Here is a 10159-nt window from a genome sequence, read left to right on the forward strand (position 1 = left end):
TAGGATACATATATAATACGTATTATGTATTCTTATATGTATGTATATATAATATATGGAATTGAGTGTGTGTGGGAGGTGGGGTGTATGTGTATGCGTGTGTGTGCGTGTATACTCAGGGGTGCGTGCGTGTTTGTGTGTGTGTGTGTGTTTGTGTGTGTGTGTATGTGTGTGCGTGTTTGTGTTATTCAAATGTTTGCCATTGCAGCTGCTTCTATGATATCATTAGGATAGATATAAAATTAATAGCGTTTATGTGATCATCTGATGAGGGCAACTCTACGCAAGAAAAGAAATGTGTACAGATGAAAAACATAAAGGGAAAAGAAGAAAGGAAGGGAATATAGTATGGTAACCTTCGGAAAATTGTATAATATGCTTTATGATAATCGAAATAAGAATTTAAAAACATAACTAGAGGGAATATTAAATTATCATTCATTAGGGGGGGGGGGGGCAACAGAAAACAAAAGCGGGGAAGAAAATGGTGTGCTGGGAAGGGCTCTTTGAAAATCATTGGATAGGCATGATAATAAGGTCAATTAAAACCAAGCAAAATAACACGATCATCTCCTCGAAAATTACTTTGTAGCTTCGACGAGGAAAATCTTGTCTGGGAAAAACAAAAACTCAAGATTATACAGGTCAAGGATTGTTATAGCTATTTTAAAAAAACAAAAAAACGATTTTTTATTCGTCAGCTGTATCTAGATCATTATATCTGCTGGGCGAGATTTTTCTTTTCTTTTCTCGTTTTCAGGGATAATAATTTTGTCAACCAAACATCTTCCCCGCTTGTGTCTTCTTTTGTACCCCCTAATGAATTATAATTTAATATTCCCTCTAGTTATGTTTTTTTAAATTTCTTATTTCGATTATCATAAAGCATGTACAATGGATAGTTCAATAGTCGATAACGTGTCAGAAGTCAAAGTAAATATTATTGGTGATAGCGGGGAACTGCGCTGGTGAGCAAGAGGTATAGGAGTCACAACTTGTGGTTTGGGGGGGATTGTGCTTAGGAAAGATAATAATACTATCATCATGTTGGCAACCAGAAAAAATGTGTTCAACGTTTACGGTTTTGCAGGTAAAAATCATTCCTTCGCAAAGTTTTTCCTTTTTTTTTTTTCCTTTTTTTTCAAACGTCTCTGAACAGTTTGTTTCTACATGAAATATAAAATTCGGGTATTGTATTTATATCCCTGTAAAATTAGAAAAGGATTGAGAAAAATAACTGTGTATTGAGTTGAGTGATGGTAACCCACAGAGTAAAGTTTAATGTTAAACCTGATTGTAAAGCAATAGGCTGAATTTAAAACAAGAGATAAGAAACTGAGTCCAGTGGTTTCTGTCTTTTAGGTAGGTCATGTCTTCATGATAGAGAAAGGACGAAAAAATATGTATAGAGAGGCTACAATCTAATGAAATAACAGTCTTGATAATTGGCTAATGGAAGAGGTCTATTAAATTTGTACTTTTAGAATTTCAAGATGTACTTACCTGGGCAACCTATGGAATATTCGATACCGAAAATCCTTGCGCAATATTCCAACAAGTTTTAGAAAATTTCCCATGTACATTTTTTTTACAATAGGATTGGAAGAAAACCTGCGCAATTTTCGGCTGCCTTTCAGAAAGTTTTTGCTTGTATCGATAACATCAACGTTAACTTTCTAAGTTATTCCGTGGCATGAACGTTTAATAAGCGTCATCTCTGTCTGACACGAGAATATCTACTTCTTTTCGTTGACTATACAAACTACAAAGTGAGCTGGATTTTCAGGTGCTCACTCAGAATAATATCATGTAGGGGTAACATAGCCTCACCTCTTGAAATGCTGTTTGATCTCTCTCCTTGCGCAAACACTTGAAGCCTTTTCAACACAAATTGAAAGCCTTCAACAGATTTGCATCGAACTTTGATCACATCACTAAAACTATGAACTGTACAATTATAAGATTGCCATTCGTCAGTGTTTCTACCGTTCCATGTTTAACAAAAGAAAAAAACCTAGGCCTAGGTATGCTGTGCAAAGATAATGTTGTCTCGGTCGTTCATAAACGGTGCACATTCAATATAATTTATTTTTGACGCCGATAGAAGGCTACGAGATCTAGAGTTCTTTGGTGCGCATGCGAATGTGAAACGACAGAGAATACTATATTTTAAAAAATAATTAAAGAATACCTTTTTCAGGCCGATACCAATTTTAATAAAACAAACCAAAATCTGAATAATTTTACAACTTAGTACTGCAGCTCTAAAAACTTACCCATTCAGCGGTAAAAATCTAACACGACCCCCCCCCCCCCCTTCCAGAGATGTGTGTTTGTGTATATATAAATTATTCTCTTGGTTTTGAATGAATTCACTTGTTCACAGGTTAGCATCGCTGGATACGCTATTGGCGCTACACTCAATGATCCCAACACCCCCCCCCCCCTCATCTTCCCATAATAATTCTGCCACCTGCGACTTTTGAGAAAACTTGATTTTCGAATCCATTATATGCGGGTGGTTTTTCATTGTTTGTGTGTTTGTGTGTCGTTTTTTTGGTCGATGTTCTTCTCTCCATCCCAACAGCACAACAATGCATGTACCCTTGAATCAGTGGTAGGGCGAGCTAGAGTCAATTAATAGAACCTCTCAACCGCCTTCTGTGGTGTGGCGGTCAGGCGCCTCCCTGTCGCACGCAAGAGATTCGAGTTCGATTCCCGAGTAGGGAGACCATTTTTATTGAGTATCTCCGTCTTTCTGCTAGGATGATGTATCCCTCCTAGCCCAGGTTGGCCCAGACAGGAAGGGTCGGATGTCCGCCTCCTTAATGATCTAAATGTCAATGGAAGGGGGGGGGCGAAAAAACACCCACATTAATTAAAGAAAGAATTGCACTGTTTAAACGTTCATTATTCTATGAGGGGGAATCTTATCAGCTACATTTGCAAGCTAACCGTCCCGTAGTTCTTCTTTTCCAAGTATACGTGATCGTGGCATGTTGAGACTCTGAGGTCTACAATTTGAAAACGCGTGGCCAACGAGCCCAACAAGGGGACACATTGCTCGGATAGCTGGAGCAGTGCCAGGGCTACGACGGGATTATAGTCTCCACGAGAGTGTGCTAAAGGGAGAATAACCCATTTTCGTCCCCCAATTCTCATTTTTTGAATTTTGTCGTACCCGTTATCTTCCCATCCCTTTTCAGGAATCCCACATTGATTCGATTACTTATAGGTAGGCAAAGGTCGTACATAACATCGTTGTGTACGATCTTTGGAGTAGGTTACTGCAATTGCCATTCCGATTTCAAAATGGTGTTTAGGATGCGCGAAAGAAAATCATTGTTTATAATCACTTCAACAGGGAGGCGGAAGAATTGATTCGTGCTGGATGAAAGTTTCTTTTAAATATTTGCAGAACAAAATATGTTTCTGGTTAAACCGTTTCGATAAAAATCCTTGATATAAGACTTGTTAGAAATCTGTTAAATCCAGGGCATAACTCTGCATATTGTTTACAGTCTTTCTACAACTGACTCATGCGATGATTGGCTGAAATTTCCTGCAAATAGCAGAGATATAGTCTGGTATGTCACAGAATATCGCAACACCAGCACACCAGATAAATAGATAGAGACACAGAGAGATAGAGACACAGAGAGAGAGAGAGGGGGGGTGGGAGAGAGAGAGAGAGAGAGAGAGGGGGGGGGAGAGAGGTGGGGAGAGGGGGGAGAGAGAGGGAGAGAGAGGGAGAGAGAAAGAGAGATAGAGAGAGAGAGAGTGGGGAAGAGATGGGTGGGGGGAGAGAAGAGACAGAGAAAGGTTCGAATATGGGTATCGAAGGGTAATAGGAACATGGTATTGCAAACGTGGGGCGAACACGGGTGAAATTGCGGCGAAAGAAAGTGGAGCGAAAACAGGTACTGAAACAAAGATGTGGGACAAAAACGGGTGCATCGGTACTACTACTAGACCTTCCCGTCAAGTTTGAAGCAGGGGCACACTGGAAGGGTTTCAGCTCCCAATCGATTGAGTAGCGTCGGCCGTGCCACCCTCCCGTCTTAGAGGAAATCGTGGGCCAAAGAGGTGTTTTGGCGAAGGACAGTCCGCAGACTTATCTCACCTCAACCACCAGGTACCTGGTTTCCCTCCACACGGGTCCCACCTCACAGTCAACAGGGCGACCACTCTGTAGAATGGACGGCCTCAAATTTTTCTGCACATGAGGTCTGCCGTGGAAGAAGAGACAGAAGTAAAAAGAAAGGTATGAGAAGAAACAGATACATCAAGGAAGATGTCAAACATGGATCCCCGAAGGTTGGCGTCCATCCATGTGCAACACTATGTCTTTGGAGGGGTTTCACCACCTGCAGACGGGACAGTGGGTCTATTTATGTATCCCACAACGTGCACGGGGCAACAGGTTTTGCTTCCGAACTGAGCTTGTAGCCATCAAAGATTGATAATTCATGGCGTCAGCATTTTGCTCCACAGCCTCGCTATGCTGGACTTGGCTGAACTGCTCACCGGCATCTGGGGTGCGGTGATTAGCTCTTTGCTGTCTCGTGCAGGAGACAATGACAATGACAGTGACAATCTTTATTCGTCTTGCAGGGAGAAATTTGTCCTGGTAGTTTACAATGGCAGTAGATGTTTCAAAGTGTAGATGAACTCACGCATACGCACAAGACAGAACAACCCGCTCCGTAAAACATTCTCTCTCTCTCTCTCTCTCTCTCTCCCTCTCCCTCTCCCTCTCCCTCTCTCTCTCTCTCTCTCTCTCTCTCTCTCTCTCTCTCTCTCTCTCTCTCCTTTTTTCTCTGTTTCACTTGTGGCACTATGTGTTCAGTAACCTCAATGAAGTAGGTACGAATGAATTTCTATATCTGTCTGTTTTGCTTTTTTGGAAATGTATCGTTTTCTACGGGTTGATAATTGAAATTTCGATGCCAGTGGGTGGCAATGGTCACTTAGCATTAATTCCGCCTTTTTTTAGAACGTTTGTTTTATGCAGATATTCAAAGCTTCTTAGGTCTCTCCAATTGTTTTTTATTTCTTTCTTATCAACCTGTTCATTTTTATAATGTACTGTCTTCCCAAATTGCCACCATAGCAAGAGATACCAAAAATGTATCAAAGTTTCTATTGTGGTGGTGTAGAATATCTGAAGGATGGATAGATTCAGATTGAAAGACTTAAGTTTCCTTCAAAAGTACAGCCTCGGATTTACCTTTCTAACGATATTGTTTACGTGATTTTGCCATGTAAATTTGTTGTTGATTTTAAGACCAAGATATTTGAATGAATCATGTGATTTCAATTGTTTCTTGTTCAGTTACGAGTGGTTGGATTGTTGGTTTTTCTCCTCTAAAATCAAAAATCGTTTCCTTTGTGTTTGAGTTCGATTCCCGAGGGTCAAGATTTTTTTATCAAGTTTCTCGGTATTTCTGCTGGGATGTTGCATCCCTCTCAACCCGGGTTAGCTCTGACAGGCAGGGTCGGAAGTCCACACCCTTAAATTATCTAAATGTCGTCATTGGGGGCGTAAGAAATCAACCTAAAATTTAGAACATTACTTTAATTTTTGAAATACCCCCCCCCCCCTTTTTTTTTAAAACTGTAGACCAATTGACGATTACTGAATGACTAAGATAATAACAATGACAATGACAATATTTTTTTATATCTCGAAAGGAGAAATTTGTCTTGGTCGTTAAAAATGACAGTAGACGTTACAAAAGTTAGACCTAAAGGTGCACTCACGCAAACGCACAAGACGACAGGACATTAATTTAATGCCTTGTAAATACATGTCTCTCGTGCTGGGACAACCCGCTCCGTAACACATACACACACACACACACACACACACACACACACACACACACACACACACACACACACACACACACACACACACACACACACACACACACACACACACACACTCTCTCTCTCTCTCTCTCTCTCTCTCTCTCTCTCAGTTTCATTTGTAGCGCTGTGTGTTCAGTAACTTCACTGCATTTGGTACGAATGAATTTCTATATCTGTCTGTTCTAACTTTTTTGGAAATGTATCGTTTACTGCAGGTCGATAGTTGAAATTCCGATGTCAGTGGATGGCTATGGTCACCTATGATGGTCACTTAGCATTATTTCTGCCTTTTTTAGAAAGTTTGTCTTGCGCAGATATTCAAATTTACTTAGGTCTCTACCAGTTGTTCTTGATGCCTTTCTTATCAACTTGTTTATTTTATAATGTGCTGCCTTCCCAAATTGCTACCATAGTAAGTGATACCAAAATGTATCAAAGTTTCTTTGGTGGTGGTGTAGAATATCTGAAGGCTGGATGGATTCATATTGAAAGACCTAAGTTTCCTCAGAAAGTAAAGCCTCTGATTTACCTTTTTAACGATATTGTTTACGCAATTTTGCCATGTAAATTTGTTGTCGATTGTAAGACCAAGATATTTGTATGGATCTGTGATTTCAATTGTTTCTTGTTCAAATACTTGGTCAAATTTTTTTAATAGGTTTATTTGACATTTTTGCAGAATGGACTCTTTGAATCAGTCTTTTCAATTTAACGAATATCTTACTTCGAACACTAATAACAGGTTTTGTGGCGTCGGTGGCCTAGGGGTAAGGCTCTCGGACTCGCAACCGTAAGGTCGTGGGTTCGAATCCCCTCAAGGGCCCGACGTTGTGTCCTTGGGAAAAGGCACTTTACACGAATTTTCCTCACTTCACCCAGGTGGGAATGGGTACCCGGCTATAGACAGCGAAAGATCTTGTCAGTTTGTTAGTGTTTGAGCGCTTAATCGGCTGCTCGCACTGTATGCTTCCCGGGAAGCTGAGAATGTTTCGGAGTGTTCTATGGTCTGCTGGGGTAATAATATAGTGTAAAGCGCATAGAGCCTGCTGTTGAGCGGTGATATGCGCTATACAAATGCTATCTATTATTATTTTTCTTAAAGTGTATAAATTTATTTTCTTCACTCGAAAAATTCACATACCGGAGGGTTTTGTTTTTATTTTTCAACACATTTGCTGTTGCAATTTGAGAACGATTCTCTTTAACAATGCCTTTGGCAGCCCACATTGGCCAATATTGTGATTTTAATCGGGCAATCTGTAAAAGACCAATCAGTGCTGTTAATGACAGCATGCAAATGAAGCTATTACGTTGCAACTTTAGAACTAGAAGAATATATCAAAATTGAGTTACTTCTCGGATTTTAATTTTATGGAAATAGATAGATCTACATCAAATTGATAGGTGGAGTTTGAACAGTTTGTGAGTATGAAATAATAAAGGACACAATAGACCTGAAAAAATGGCATCTATTGAAAAACTATAAATCTAGCTCCAGTGTTAATTTCGGCCGATATCTCCATTTTTATATTGCGAGAAGTGACTCATTTTGTCAGCACGCCTCACATATAATATTGTTGTTGTTGTTTTTAACACAAATCCCTTTTCTATTTCCGTTGCTTGTTGTGAGTTTGTTTATTAAGCTAAAACACATTTTTAGTAACGATCGTGACCAATCTGCAGACGTTCTAGCGCTTATATCCAAGTTGAATACGAGTGTTTAGTTTATTATGAAAAATCTGTATTTTCTCTGATGAACGTCCGGGAAACTTTTAGGATGGCATGTGTTGTTACTAGTAAAGTGGTTGAACGTAACAACCACCCAAAACCCAACAAGAACAAGCGAAAAAAAAACCCAAAACAAACCAAAAAAAACAAACAAAAAAACAAGCCAACAAACCAACAAAATACCACTTCCCAACAAAACACACACAAAAATATTATAAATAACAAAAATACCAAGCAAAAATACAAAGCAAACACAACAACAACAACAACAACAACAACAACAACAACAACAACAACAACAACAACAACAACAACAACGATAAATATTCATTTCTCGTGGTGTCCTGCCAAAAGCTAGATCTCAACCCTTAACTGTGGGTCTGTATGTCCAGGCATCAACAGAGAAAAACAACAACACACATAGGCCTACATTCGAGCCGAAAAAAGGTATAAATTTGGCCTCTCTGCCCTGATAGAAACAGGTACGAGGATTTATTTTGGGAAATCATAAACTCTGTTTCTGTACAATTAACTATAGAATAAAATCAACACTTTATATTTTAAAAATATGAAAGTCAATACAAAATCTTATAAAATATGTTTCGTTGATATACTTTTTAGTAGAGGTTTTTCGGCACTCGCAACTGCATAAGGTCATATGAGCGCCAAGGGGTGGATGTCAACAGAGAAGACCTTAATACAGAGAATCAGACTTACTTTGCTCACCTCTTTAGCTTCAACAGCACAAAGTCTACTTCGACTATCAAGGCACCCCGGAAATAGCGGGTCACAAGAGTGTTACAAGCATACAAACAGAAGTAGAGGAAAAATGAAGATAGTAAGGATTAGGAAAGAAAAAGCAGCAGTTCCCTTCTATTGCAGTTCGGGCACAGTTGTGAGCATGACATTGATGAATCAGCCCATTTACAATTACAATTCTACTGTGCATAAGAACTCGAGAAGTTAATGCCCCCCCTCCCCCCTTTGGGAATGGCCTAAAGACAGTTCAGTCAGTAAAAGTGCCTTCATTAAAAAAAACGATATGAGATATTACACACGTTAACGTTGAAAATGATCTCTACTAAAATTTTCTCCTTCCACTTCCTTTTTTGTTCTCTAATCATGTTCTGTCGTCTGCTTTCGCCTTTACTTTCTGCCCCCCTCCCCCCACCCACCCCTTACACTTTGCCCCCTCCTCTGGCCTCCTGACTCTTTCTGCAGCCTTTCTGCTGCTACGCCTTAGCCCCATATTACTGCTGTCTTTCAGCCACACCCCTAAACTTATGGGAGGTAATTTTTAAAAAAGTTTTAGTAGAAGTTTTACGGAACTTGCAACACAATAAGGTCATAAAAGGGCCGAAGATTAAATGTGTAACAAGAGAATAACAAACACAAAAAAGGAGGTGGAAAGAGAAGGACTATAGTTGTTTTTTTATAGGAAAGAAGAAGCAAACCCCACCAGAGCACCCGCCAACCACCCACTAGGTAAGATCTAACACCTTGCCCTTTCGGATAAGAGCGAAAAATCTCGGAGGTCCCCCCACTAGGTAAGATTTAACACCTGGCCTTTTCGGATAAGAGCGAAAAATCTCGGAGGTCCCGTGTGCAAGTCGCGCACTTTAAAGGTCCCAGGTAAAAATAAAAATTCCGATCAAACTGAAAATGTTTAATGAGTCCCGCGCGCTCATATGACCTTATGCAGTTGCGAGCGACTTAAAATACTTGTCAAAACAAAACGAACAAAAACCCAAACTGTACTTTACAATACAGGGGCAACTTTATCAATATTATGTTTCCACTTTTGGGCAGACATTATAATCGCAGCAGTAGAAAACTTGTCCAGTTATACAAAATTACCATTCACAGGCAATACATTTTTCAAGTTGGTATATTTTCTGGAAAGTGCTGCCATTGAAACAATCATACGTGTTAGCTGGATCATCTCTTTTAAAAAATGTTAATGTGTTTTTACGCCCCCATTCACACAATTTGGATCATTTAGGAGGCGGGCTTCCGACCTTGCCTATCAGGGCAAACCTGGGCTGAGAGGGATACAACAAATATCCAAGCAGAAAGACCGAGAAACTAGATTACAAAAAAAAACAACCCCTCCTCACTCAGGAATCGAACTCAGGTCTTCTGAGTGCGACAATAAAGAGCCTAACCGCTACACCAGAGACGCTGGTTGGATGATCACGGCAAGTGTTGATTTCAGAACCGGTTATAAACGTATTATACTGTACTACTATGACACATGAAGAGATGCAACAATCAATAATCAGCTGATCATAAAAAAAGTTATCCTATAATTTACAAGGACCAACCTCTAAACAAATTAATATCACATACATACACAAAAACCAACAAGTATGCGTTCGCAAAATCACATTCATGTGCACGCTATAATTAGACACGTTAACATAATTTGTATAAACACTCACAAGTTCTCTCTCTCTCTCTCTGTCTCTGTCTCTGTCTCTGTCTGTCTGTCTGTCTGTCTGTCTGTCTGTCTGTCTGTCTGTCTGTCTGTCTGTCTGTCTCTCTCTCTCTCTCTCTC

General features: G+C 39.7%; 1 protein-coding gene across 2 annotated transcripts in view; it reads right to left on the minus strand.

The window, feature by feature from the left end:
- The window catches only part of LOC101860630, a 13129-nt gene extending 11086 nt beyond the window's left edge, over positions 1-2043 (minus strand). For both annotated transcript variants that reach the window (XM_005092057.2, XM_005092058.2), the window contains exon 1: positions 1831-2043. The gene's annotated coding sequence lies outside the window, so the exon portion shown is untranslated. The remainder of the gene's footprint in view (positions 1-1830) is intronic.
- Between the last annotated feature and the right edge of the window lie 8116 nt (positions 2044-10159).

The sequence above is a fragment of the Aplysia californica genome, unplaced genomic scaffold (assembly GCF_000002075.1).
Source record: "Aplysia californica isolate F4 #8 unplaced genomic scaffold, AplCal3.0 scaffold00040, whole genome shotgun sequence".
Lineage (NCBI taxonomy): Eukaryota > Metazoa > Mollusca > Gastropoda > Aplysiida > Aplysiidae > Aplysia > Aplysia californica.